Source organism: Anser brachyrhynchus (assembly GCF_964034855.1).
Source record: "Anser brachyrhynchus genome assembly, chromosome: 4".
Classification (NCBI taxonomy): Eukaryota; Metazoa; Chordata; class Aves; order Anseriformes; family Anatidae; genus Anser; species Anser brachyrhynchus.
In genome coordinates, this window is record NC_137698.1 from 50,994,858 (window position 1) to 51,008,525 (window position 13,668).

Here is a 13,668-nt window from a genome sequence, read left to right on the forward strand (position 1 = left end):
CTCTTTCATTTAGGCATTTTGTTTAGCATTCAGAACACAGCCACATTACATGATTAGCTGATTTTAATGAGTGTCCTCTAATCAGTTAAATGAGAGTGTGTGGAAAACCTAAAAAGATTACTTTATATTTGCAGAGACAGTGTGTTTACATTGTTATACCTCAGCTAAGAGGATACTTGGCATGTATGGTGCATCTAAGAGAAAAATGTGGAAGGCCAAAGAAACCTTGAAGACAATTGGATCCAGCCCATTCTCCCTCTCCCCACAATGCAAGCTCTGATGACTTAGTATTTTAATTAATGTCAACCCTTACCATCAGTGCTCATGGGAACAATCATTAAACCAACACAAAAACATTTTAAATGGCTGGCAACCTACCAGATACTGAGCTAAGCATTCCCATGGTAGAGTGGACGGTTTCATAGCCAATTCTGTGCTGGATTAAATACGTTCTTTAACAGTACTGACTAGAAAGCCTATTATTTTCATACTAAACAATGCAATACAGTTTCTAAGTTATTCTATTTTAAAATGTTTTTATATTTACTTCCCAACACTAGTATCAATGTTATTTACATGGATGTGGTTGAATTTTACTCTTCGTTGCCACTAAAACTTGTTTTTCTTTTTCTTCCTTCCCCCCATTTTGGTTTTGTTGCTGCTAAACCAAAACCATATTTTTTTCTCTCAGATAATTCACATGATCAGGCACAGCCTAAACCAACAATCAATTTCCTAAGTAGCTCTAAAAATTGCTGGCTGAGTGAATTTTAAAACTGGATGACTTATTTTTGTATCCTTAGTTTCGCGTTACGTTACTTTTGCATGGCATGAACTCGGGCACACCTCTGCCTGTCCAGCAGTTACTCTGCTCTCCTCACCGCTGCAATACTTGCTTGCCAAGTATACTGAGCAGTCTGATCTTTCTCATTCCTCGAAGGCCTTTCCCCCCCTCCCATCTTCTGTGTTTGCTGTTTGCTCAAATTGTTTAAACATGGAGCTCAATGACAGGCTATTAGTGCTGACTAGAGCCACACATAATGTGGCCACATGTTGTGTAAGCTTCACAACTTGTCTGCTAATTCGCCTCAGGCCTGACCTGAAATACCCTTGCTATTCTGGTTCTTAGCCCTTCCTGAGCAGAGGCAGACACTCCTGCTGGCTTGCATGACACGTTGGGGAGCTCTCTGACTGGGGTCTGCATCCCCAGGGGTGATGCCACAGCAGTCATGGATCTCCCTGTGAAGGGGAAGAGGATGGAGGCAACCATGTGGTAAGGATGAGGAGGAGTAGAGCTCGTTCCTCTTCTGGTGCTCCCCACGGGGTGGGAAAACCCACAGCCACGGTGCAGGCTCCAGCATATCTTCTCCATAGAAAGTCTATGAGCTGCAAGGAAGGGAGAGCATGGGGAAGCCCAGGTGAGCAAGCAGAGAGGAGACCATTTTCCGTTTCATTCCTTTCATCGTGATCTCTAATGACACAGGAAGGAAGGAGAGTTGGGTTGTTTTCAGTGGGCAGAAAAAGGTCAGCCATTTAGGACAAGGATAATGAAACATGAAGAGCTGTGGCTCAGAGAATTTACTCAGCAGAAGAAACACTTGTTGGGCAGAAAATAAATGAGCCTGGAAGAATCCAAGAGGTGGAAAGTCAAAAGACCAATGCAGATGCACTGGTATCCAAAAAGGAGATCAGTTAGAGAGATCAGGTGATGAGGTAGTTTGATTAATGGTACATGGTAGATTGAGCTATAGGATTGATGGGTTGATATGGCTCATCAGAGTGGAAATAAATTGAAGAAACCTAAAAAGGCCTTGGAAGCCGGAAGCCCCAGCAACAGTGTATAAGCAATGGTAAAATAAACTAAAGCCAAAAGCAAACTAGAAAGGGGGAATGAGAAAGTTTTGGAAAGGTGGAATTTAGGAGAACATGAAAATTAAAGTTTAATGAAAATCATTGGATAATGAGCAAGGAAGACAAATTGCATAGGAAAAAAAAAGAATTTTGGAAGAGGAAATTCCAAAGGCAAGGAAAGAAGGAATTTAAAAGTGAAATGGGGAGAGTTGGATGAATTAAAAACACAGGGAAAAAAAGTGAGGTGGTCACAGAAAAGGGCAAAAAATGCGAGCATGAGTATACACAGTATACAGTTTGCATCCAGTCTCTTTAGGAATATCTTTACATCTGATAAAATAGGGGGGGCTTTGAAAACAGAAAATTCCATGATTACCACCTCCACTTCAGTGTGTCCATCTCCATCCTACAGGATGAAAAATTACTGTTCCCAATTAATGAATGTACTTCACACATGTTTTTTTTGTTTTTTTTTTTTAAAGTTACAGGGAGAGCTCTTGCTCCATTTTCTCCTTTCTGGATCCTGTCACTCTGAAATGCTTCAGCTATTCAGTGTCCCATCCATCTCAGAGATCAAGACCCAGAACACACTCTTCTGTTGTGTTTTCAGATCCTTGTCAAGCTTTTCCTAGTTCACTACCTGAATTCTCTGACTTGGGGAGATAGAGGAGCAGAATGAAGGAGAAGCGGCATTTTACCTGTCCTAAGCTGCTGCAAACAACTTTCCCCATTAAAGTGTGATCTTCCTGGAGGATGAAGGGCTGTTTTCAAAAGCACTGTAAGGATCTAAGCACTTTTGAAATTTTTTTCCCTTCAATTCAGTTTATGACCCATATTACAAACAGGCTGTAAAACCTTCAGTTGCTACAATGTCCAGAAAGTCTCTGGCAAAGTCATCATCTGTTTCGCGAAGGTGAAATCTGCTGTAGACAGATGAATAGTTTCTTTAGTCGAGGCATATAATTAGACCAACAGAATTTTCATGCAAATTCCTCCCCTAGGAATAATGAACAAATATACAGAATTTAGCATTCCATGCCAGACCACTGGCTAAGGACAGATGTTCAAAGGATTTAAAAAAATTGAGGGCAGGCAGCTAAAAACAATTTAAAGTTGATGCAACCAAGCTTGTGTCAAAGATCTTGTCTCTTCTTCAAGTATGAAGCGTCTGGTGCTCTCATTTACGTGGCAAATAGGTGTTCTTATTTATACAGTAAAGCTAAAAAGTTCAAGTTAGGATAGTAAGCTTATTTTTGTATGGGCTGTACAAATACTTGTCTTAGAGATGGGTCTTGTTTGAAAGAAAGTGCAAGCAGTTAGACAAAAGAGGCAAAAAGAAAACCTGACTACAAGCAAAACGTCCTGTTAGTTCCCTTAGAAATAATGATGCTTCTTCAAAATTTCCCCCTACTCATTTCAAGCATGCCAAAGCTAGCCCTGCCTGTCACAGCTAATGCATACCAAGCATCCTCTGTCACCCCCACAGCAAGGATTTAGTTTGGTGTGTGTGTTAATCAACAGGATCTGTTTTTTTTTTTTTTTTTTCTCCTGAGAAGCAATTGTCTTTCTCAGGTCCAGTATGAATAAAATGAAAGAGGAAAAAAACAGCATAGCTGACACAAAAACCTCAGGACAATTTGGTTTTCTTCCCAAAATGCAAGGCATCCCAGCCCTGGGAAGTTTTGCTTCTTTCTAGCGGCGTATAGATGTCTTGTTTTTCCCCATTCAGGTTAGTTGAATGTTAAAACTGATTTTCAAAGATCCTTTTTCTTTCTCTCTAGTCAGCAGAGAACTGACTCAGCATCCCAACAACAATGCATTTAGAGCAGGCATTAGTTTTGAAGATGTTGATTCAACTCTGTGAGAGACCATGGCAACAAAGATAGGATGAAGACCTTTGAAGAAACCTTTGAATACTGTTTGGAAGAAGGAGAATGGATAGGAAAACAGAGGGAAAGAGAGATGGATTCAGTCGCTTCTTAGTGATGCTACCATTTTAAGGGGCAGTACTAATTCCTATAATAGATTTCACTCCTGAGCAAAGAATGCTACCGAAAAGCCTCGAATGAGTGCCACTTCCCATTGAGATAATGTCTAGGGCTGTAGCGAGGGTTTTTTTCCCTGTGTTTGTTTTGACAAGTAGATTCTTTTGCTTTATCTCTCTTAAACAAGAAAAGTTTTAAGGCTTAAAGATTTGAGCCCTCTGAGAAATCAAAACTTCAGTCTTTGAGATCACGCTAAGTATATTTACTCAAGATTTATGACAAATCCCACAGAAGGAAGGAGAATGCTTAATTCAATTCAAATAGGCTGGAACTTACCATCTAAATAAGGACTAATCTACTGCCTGCCTGTGCTTCTCTAGGAAGGGACACCACCGCTCTCGGTGTAAAACAAAAGAGGACTTTAGGGAAATAGAAAGTCTGAAAATCCTTGTGGTCTATTCATGGGTTGTCTCCTTTTAACTGATGTTTCAAAAGTTATGCCTGCTCATGACAAATGCAGTTTTCAGGTTTTGAAAGTAACATTCTTTTTATGATTTTCAGTCTGTGCTAAGAAAATCCTATAATACTTTGTCTTGCTATAGCTATAAACATGGAAGAATTTTGATCAAAGGAGACTATTTTAACAGCTGTCTTTCAAGGCAACATGTGCAGCTCTCTTGGCAGCTTCAGCTATTAAATTTTGAAGAAAACAGAAGTCTTTGCATGTCTAAGGTGTCAAAAATATTGATTGTATTGCCTTTCCTTAGTGCTTACTGGGATCTCAAAGCCATGGTCAGGTAATAAAAGAGCCCTGCAGCAGGAACTCTTAATTTAGTTCAAAGAGATCAGAATGATTCCCCCCATTTTTTTATTTTTTATTTTTTTAAGTATTCATAATCTACCTTCTCCAGTTATTTGCCAACAGAAGTAGAATTTTATTTTCTTGGTTAAGCATGGTCTGGGATTAGTTACGGGAGAAAAGGAAGGACTGTTGCTCTTTTTGCCAAAGCAGGGAAGAGGGACTCCCCTCCCATTACCTTTTCACAGCCAGGGAAATGAACACTTCCATTATGCTGGACAATGAGGAGCAGAAGTAGCAGGTGGCGACTGCTACTAATCAGGAAGTTAAGTAATAGCAGTACTTGAGCACTTTCTAAAGGATTACTGTTTAAGGGAAGATTTGTCCCCTATCTAGGCACCACTGGAAAGAAAACAGAGTGAGAAAGATGAAAAGGTGCCTATTAGTTACAGATTTTCCATCCCCTCCCCAGCTCCACCCCCCCCACACACACACCCACGTACACACTCTGCCCACTGCCCTCCCTCCCCTGCCCCAAAGTGTTCAAATTACTCTAGCAGACATCCCGTAAACCCATAAGAATAGGTTCTCCACTTAATCCAGCCCCTGCTCCTTCTTCCCCACATAGAAGAAGGCCAGCCTTTGCCTACACACACTGGCTGGTGCCCCTGTGATCCGTTGCTTGGCTGACCAGAAAGAAAAAATTGGCACAATTTTTACACTACCTGTAACCACACTTTTTGGTACTGAAGGAACAGAAAGCTATTATTGACATTTTTAGTCCAGAAATTACATATTATCTGACAGATACCCATAAAGAGGCCTAGATTTGCTGAAGAGGTGCAACCATATGTCCCAAACCTGTCTCTGCAAGGTGCCACTAGCTAGTATTTCACGTACCTTCTTGAATTTATCCACAGGTCACAGCTACCTCAAGTGTTTTGTGAGCTCTTTTTGGGGGGTGTCTTTTTAGACTACGCTCAGTAGGGCTGAGGTTTTTAATTCTTGAATCAATACAGGGCCATTCCTTCATGTCATGAACTGCATTTTTTCGGGTCACACCTCTGGACTAATGCGATTTCTACAAATCAGGTATGACCCCTGGGCCTGGCTGTACTGCCAGCATGTACTGGAAGCACAAAAGACTATCCTGAAGATCACCAAGTACAGAGCCCTCTACATTAGCCGCAGCTCCTCCAGGACAAAACCCTTTTAAAAATACTGTTTGCTCCAGCCATTTTAGTACCACTGTTTGCTTTCTTATGTGTTGACATGGTGGCTTAGCTTCCTCAGAACATTTTTGTCTCAAAGATCATTATTTTCTTTTCCAAGAGTCCTATGAACAGACTGATTGTACTTCATCAATTTTAAATTTTGACCATCTGCCAATTGCTTTCACATCTAAAGCCAATCAAAATTAAGAAGATTCAGAAAACAGTAAAAGAGGAGCACATCCACTTCAAAAAAGGTTACCCAACTGTTAGTTGCTGTTGTTTCATTTTGTCTCGGGCTTTATAATGATGGCTTTCAGCATCTTGGCTCCACTCACGGGTCCTGGTTTAAGACCCAGCTCTGTGCCCACCCTTCCCTGGGGCAGAGGCACACAAGCAGGCTGCTGTGCGGCTCCGCATTTGCATTCGGTCCCGCGCTGACTCCAGATTCCCCTCTTATGAACAATTGCCAAGATGCCTTTTGCATTTGTATGTGGGGACTTCACTTTCACAACTGCTGATTATTGTAAATAACATGACTTAGAAATGCCATAGAAGGGCTGTAGATTTTAACAGATGTCTAATTTTGCTTGATTTAATTGACTAAAGGTAAGCCTGATGGTTGGTTACAGATATGTCATGATCAAGACTCTAACCTAGTTGCATGCCAGAGAACAAATGAATACACATAATAACTAAGGCTGAATGTTGCTTAGCTTCTCAGGATGGAAATTATTCATGCTGTAACACTATTGACATCTTCATCAACAGATCCCATAAGGATTTGTTTTATGAAGTTTTTCACCTAATAATTAGAAACTTCACCAGAAATCCTAAGAAAAAATGTGAAATCCCACAGTTGTATCTCAGGTTTTCAGGCTGTGCTGCTTTTCTGACCTCAGAGCCTACACCCTGTGAATGGGTGTAGGTGAGGCCATCATCTGCATGAACAGACCTGCCAGCCTCTGTGGTTATTGGGAAACGTCGTACATGTAGGAGGTGTGAGCAGGAGGCTTCCCAATTGACAGTGACACACGAATTTCTCTGCTGGTCCATACTGGTACTCTACAGAGAATCTGAATGATGAATGCTTCACTGCAGTGACTTGTAGCTGTTATTTGTTGTCCAAACTAAAACAAAGACGTTTAAAGCTTTGATTTTGTACACACCCTGTTAAATATCCAGCATTTCAGTACTGTACATTTGAGACCAAAACTTTAGGAAAATATTGTTTCTTTGATGGCTTAAAGAGTTACTTTCCCCTTCCTATCAATGGTTTGAAAAGTATTCTTGCTGCTGAGTTAAAAAAACAAATGGCAAAATGGAGTTTCTACTTCTGTGATTGTAAGATAGGCTTTTGCCATATTCTTCGCATTGAATAGAAGAATTTGTCCACAGACAAAAGACTAACATTACTATCAGTTTACTAATCAACAGTGCTAGTAATGCCATTATTGCAGTAATCAAACCACACAAAATCATGAAGTTCATTTTTGGGGCCAGAGGCAATAAAAAGTGAATAAGGGAACCAGGTTCACTCTGCGCTCCATGTGTGTGGGTAGAGGCAAGGTAAAAGGAAAGCTCGGAGACAAGCCCAGCTCTGATAAATCAAGTTTTGTACATGGAAGGTGGACATGCATGCCAGAAGAGTGGAATCAAAGTGGAGAACTACTTTTCAGAAACTGGCTTATGCCATAAGACTGAATCTACGTCCCTTAGGGGAGGAAAGAATTGCATCCTGCTGCTTTACTTCTGCCAGACTTTGAATGACAAATGTTGCTCAGAGCAGGTGCCAGTGTCCAGAGAAGGATTTCCAGGCTGTGAGCCTTAGCCTCAGAGAGGGGAGGTGAACTCAAGCTGCACGGAAGAGCTGGTGCCGCAGAGAGGGCTGAGTTGCAACCACACTCCTCCCTCTAGTATTCCAGTGTTTCTGCCTGGTCAGAGTGCTGGCGGCTGCAAGTCCCATTCAGGTACTCTTAACTCTCCCTTTACAACGTGTTAGATTATTTTCAGCAGGAACTATGGTGTCTAACTCAGGAATTTGATTCTGGAAGGCATAAGCTAGAAGTTATGAGTGTCAATGAAGAATATAATCCTTGTGGTTCAGGCTATAAGCCAAGGTAGATGTACTGTGACTGTGCATGGTTTGTTCTAGGAAACCAGGCTAACTCCCCTATTTTTTCTTAGTGTTGACATTTCTTAAAAGAGAAATATGGGAAGAGTACAAAATACCTTGAAAATTGAACAGTGTATGTCTTTAGTTACAGTTTAATTTTCAGCAGAATAAATGAAATGTGAATGATCCCGAAGTATCTCTTAAGTATTTTTGTTTACATATTTAAACTGGTAGTTTGTGTGGTGCTGTCTTGAAGTGCTGAGGTGAAAAGATGACTAAAGTTATAAAGTGTTTAAGACAGAATTATATAGGTTTCAGAAACACGCAGAAGGAGACCTCTGGATTTCATAGAATTAATGGACCTCTACTGGGGGTAAAGATGACTTTCTTTCTTTTCCTGAAGCATTGGGTTACAATGATCAGATTTTGTATAGAAAAAGCAGAACAGGCTAGAGGAACAGAAAGGTTGGGTTTGTTTTCTTTGGAAGAGTCAGTTTTAGCCTGCCTCTGACAGAAAATGACGTGGTTGTTTGGGCTCTTATTCACTTATGTCACTGTTGGGGTTCTTTCACCCTCCCAGGAGAGTTCTTTCCTTCTTTTCCCTATTGTCATCTCTCTGGCTGTTGATAGTGTCTTTAGGAAGGTCTCATTAAGCACAATAACGTTATTTAGAAAAAAAGGATAGCGGTGAAGTAGCAATTGCAGCAAAAATCAAATATGAATCTGTGATGTTCCAAGGATAGCAGGGTTCTTTCCTAATTGCACTGCCAAGCTAACCACTAAGATATAGCTTTTAAGTTTTAAATGTGGGGCTGCTTTGAATCAATATTCCATATATCCTTGTTAAAGGATGTTTTGCAATGCTTTCTGGGAAAGACCAGCACTTAACCTCTAAACTAGCTATAAAAATATTAATTGTAACTATATGAGAAACCTTAGCTTGTTTTTACCATTGTGTGAAGTACAAAATATAAATTTAGATATGATTTAGGTGTTTATGAGTACATCACATCCGATGGTGATGTATGATATAGTGGGAGGCAAGCTGTCATTAGCATCCACACATTAAGAAAAAAAACGTGTGAATCCTCCACCTACAACCTTAATTGAACTTAAAGGTTACTAGCCTGCATAGACCACCAGCATTATCTAAAGAAGAAAAAAGAAACAAATGTTTAAGCCATTGAGCATCCCACCCACACTTCCACTCATTAGTTCCACTCTGCCTGTACTAACACTGCAGTTGTGCATCAGTGGTGCGCTGCAACCATCTGGCTTCCCCCAGACAGACATGTGGGCAGCTTATCTTCAAAGATGAATACCGGCTTTTAGCAACAGCACTAACAGCTGTATCAAGCCAAAGAATGGAAAATAGATCTCCTAAGTTCATCTTCTTCCATAAAGGACTGAATGACCCACGTTTGGCAGTGCCGTTTTAAATGAAGACACTTGGTCAGATTTGCATGTACTTCCCTGTCTCTTTGTAGAATGTACTATACAGATGATTTTAGTTAAAGAGCATCAATTATAGAGTGCATCTATAGGACATACTAGCAGATGAATATTCTTTCCTTGCCTAGTGGAAATGAGGAATCCTCTGTGGAGATAAAAGTTGGGAAAATTACCCATTACAGTCCATATGATCTTTAGCTTTGTCTTCCTAGTAAGCACTACATAATTACTGTGAGATGTTTGCAACTACCTTTGGAGATGTCTTCTTTAACTCTTGCAATATTAAGAAAATAGTTTTGGATGGAAAAGTAGAATTTCATTTTCAAATCAATGCCATACATCCCATTCAGGTATTGCATTGCTTCCTAAATTACTCAGTGTCTATAATTCCTGCTTACCTATTGCGAAACTAATGCGTTCCAGAAAGGATAGAGTTACTTGAGCATCTGAATTCCTACAGGGAGCATGAGGGTGAAGTACTATTTAATTGTTTTGACTCTACAAATGATGCAAAACCAAGTACATGGAGGAAGGACTTATACATTGGGAAGTATGCTGCTTCATTCATCACTCTAAGAATGGATCGTGAATCATGCACACAAACTGAGATTTGATTCTTTCTGTCTCTTGGCCATGATATTATTTTTCCCCATTTGTTTTATTTGAAACAGGAAATTACTTGTCTTCTCCCTTAAGAGAGCACCTTCATGTCATCTGCTTTGTTAAATGACTCTTTAAGATTAATTCTCCTTGTGAAAGCCTATCCACGGTAAAGATGCTGAATGCATACTTACCACTAGTGGAGAATAAGGGGCATGCAGACTTGTCCACAAACTTTTCATGAAATAAAAGGGAAAAATGCTTTTCATTTTTCAAAGGGGAATTGAACTGTTATCTACATATAAGTGACTGTGGTCTCGTATGGTCCTGAATGGATCATAGTACTGGGAGCTTGCAGTGGTTTTACAGTTACTTGGTCAGCTACCCTACACAAGTGTACATACAAATGTATAAATGTTCTCTGTATAAAAGATATTTCCAGTGACAAACTTGCAAATAGGTCTTTTTTCAGGCAAGGTCACTCCCTGCACCTAACCAAGAGGCAGAAAGACGAGAAGAACATCCATAATACTTTGCTAAGCAATTCCTTTCATCTTAATGCATTGCCTTTCTTCTAAGCTCCATTATTGACAATACACATGGCAACTACAGATATATGGTAGTGTACTGGGAAGATAAAGGGCAGGTAGAAAAAAATTCCTCTGATCTTTTCTTATTCCTACATCTGCAGGGTGCCCTGGAAGAAGCAGATGGAATAAACAAAATATGCAGATCCACCTCCAGAGTGACTTTCTGCAGGCGTGACTATCACCAGGCCCTGCTGGTGTTTCCCAAAGAAACCACAGCTAGCACACACATCCAAATTCAGTCTTCTGCCACGATAACACACTTTTTCTTTTCTTCTTCCAGCAGACACCCCCAGCATATAAGTAACTAGCCACAGACAGATAGTCCAACTGTCACACTGACAGCTTAAAACCTCCAACCTTCTCCCCTATTACTCGTCTTCCCACTGCCCCCAAACCCACTACTGGCAAAGCCATAATTATCTCCCTGAAGGTGATAAGGTGGAAATACCTTGGTTCTGAGTGCCACTTCTTTCACAGAGAACAGGATGGGATTCTTCACGTCTGCAGAAGATATTGAAGATACAGGCTAAGGTGTATATGCTAATTAGCATTTGCTAATTAGCAATTAGACACACATGGCACATTCATTTAGGAGGTTAACTTGCAAACTTTCTTATCAGCTCAACTTGCTTTAGCAAGCTTTTGGTCACAATGTAGAGACAGCAAAGAAGAAGCAATTGAATCTGAATAAATTCTGAAGAAATAAAAAATAATAATAATAAAAAAAAATTGAATAAGTAAGAATCTGAATAAAACAGTACTAACTACTGCCTGGTAGTCAATATGGTTTAAGTTGCATAAAATGTGAGTTGGCAGATTGAGGAGTCAGAAGCTAGAATTGCCTATATGGCCATAATTTGGCCTCCTAGTGCATAGCTGCAATGGTGTCCTCTCATGGCTTACAGCTGTGTACTGTTAACTTTCTCTTTCACCCTTGCTCAGAACACTTCTAAAAATACTTTAAGCTGTTTAGTGTGAAATCTTTTTTCGTGTCAGGACTCTAGAGTAGAAGTAAAATCCAGTATTTGAGGCAATATTCAGTACCTTTAACTATAAGACTATCTTTCTCTTGCACAAACTCACTTGACAGCCACTTGTATGGAGTTCTGCTGCACTGCTAGGAAGTGCATCCCACGTACCGAGGGAGGCCAGGGTCCCGTGGATCCTAAATATCAAAACCAAGAGCAGCAAAGGGCAGTTTTGTGGAAGACCAATAAGCAATGCTCAATCAAAAATACAAAGGATCAGAGGAATTCAGAAAGGTGCTTTCAAGACCTGGTTGCTTCCTTTTGTGAATTAACCTAAAGGTGTTTGATATACTCAATTTTCATGGCATCGACGGGATGGAGCTGACCATGGGTTCACATACCACAGCAGGATCAATCGACAGCTAGCCCTACCAGTTCGAAAAATGAATGCTGATAGTGAACTGCAACAAGTTTATTAAGAAATTCCAATATGGGAAGAAGGATGTTTTTCTTTTAGACTATCAGAAGTCTTTTGTCTGTGGGATCTTTTTATTAATTTACTTATTTATTTATTTCCCCCTTCTTATTACTTCTGTGTACTGGTATGTCTGCTTTGGAAAAGAGAAGGGCAAGGGCATATTCCCAAATGAAAAGTGTTCGTGCAGGAAGTTCCAAAATGGCTTACACACAAGTATTTTTTCTTAAATAATGAATAGTGAGAAAACTTGTATTGACTTTAAGTGGTTACGGTCACTTTTCCATGTGTGGACTTATCTGGTCTTGGGAAGGAATAATTTCTGAAGAAATTCTAAGTAGCTTGTGACTATAATTTTTTTGCTCTTTAGCCCTTTTTATCCAAAACAGAACACAAAATTGATATTGAACTCCTGTCGTTTGTTGCACTGATCTATCAATACCTTTTTTGTACCAGAAGCTTTTCCAGGAGCAGCACTTGTGCAAGCTGAAGCGTTTCTGGAAATGACAACTGCCTGATTTTTACTTTGGTCCAGAAGTGCTCTAACTGGCAGTGTGGGCAGGTGTCTTACTGCCTGAAAACGTTATCACCTGCCTTTAGGATGCCACCTTTTCAGCTTTCCCTGAGAGCATGCATTGATTTTCCCCAAATAATTGTGAACATGGTCTGGTAGCATCGTTAGTCACTGTGTGTGAACTTGCTGCTTTTCAATTATAAGTGTGGTACTTAAAGGAATAAAGGAAAATGAATTCTTCAGTAGGTAAATTACATTTTTTTTTTTTTTTTTTTTTAATGAAAGAACTCTGTGAAAGAAATGCTTTCAATTCTGGGTCATATAAACATAACAACAAGGTCATTTATAAAAGTCAGTGTATACATGATGTTACTTTCACTGCAAAATACACAACATTATTTAGCACTCAAGTTTCTTTTTCAGTTGATTATTTTTAAAGACTCTACCCAGTTTAAGGTAGTAAAAATTACTATTCAAATTATGCTCTAATGGTCTTCTTTTTTTTTTTTTTACACTCTTTGAAACTTTACCCGATGAGTGTCAGTACTGCAAAAAGTAGTGATTATATACTACTCTTACCTATAAGCATAAGGTAAAGTAATCCACACAGATCGCTAGTGCAACTTGTCACCTACTGTCCATGCATCTGCGTGAATTGCACAGCTTGAAGTAAAAGGCTTCCTTTCTCCAGACTTGTGCCTCTGTGTATGTCAGGCAAAGTCACCACTGGGGAGAAAAGGGAATTAATCTCCAATATCAAAACATGAGCAGTTGTGCTCTCAAGCACAGTACGCATCTGAGCAGTGAGTAATTCTTAAGTAAACCCCTACTTGGGAATATTACAGACAAAGGCCTTTCAAAAAAAAAAAAAAAAAAGAACAAACAAACCAAAAAACAACAAAAAGGCCTGTGCAAATGTACTCAGATTCTTCTATTTTTGAAATAAAGTACTTCCATGTGTGTCAAGAGAACCATTTCTAGGTGGACCTCCTGAAGCTATTCCAGTATAATTCACTTCCAACTTATATAATACATTAAAAATATCTCATCTGCTAGTCTATGTCCAAACTGACCCAGCACTGCATATTGAGGACTGCTTTATAAGGA

The 13,668-nt window shown here is 39.7% G+C and overlaps 1 long non-coding RNA gene across 1 annotated transcript; it reads right to left on the bottom strand.

The window, feature by feature from the left end:
* Positions 1 to 446: 446 nt before the first annotated feature.
* Positions 447 to 12,795, bottom strand: LOC308194021. The gene is made up of 2 exons (XR_013950181.1): positions 11,053 to 12,795; positions 447 to 1,386 (listed from the first exon to the last, which is right to left on the bottom strand). It is a non-coding gene; the product is annotated as an uncharacterized lncRNA (long non-coding RNA).
* Positions 12,796 to 13,668: the final 873 nt, after the last annotated feature.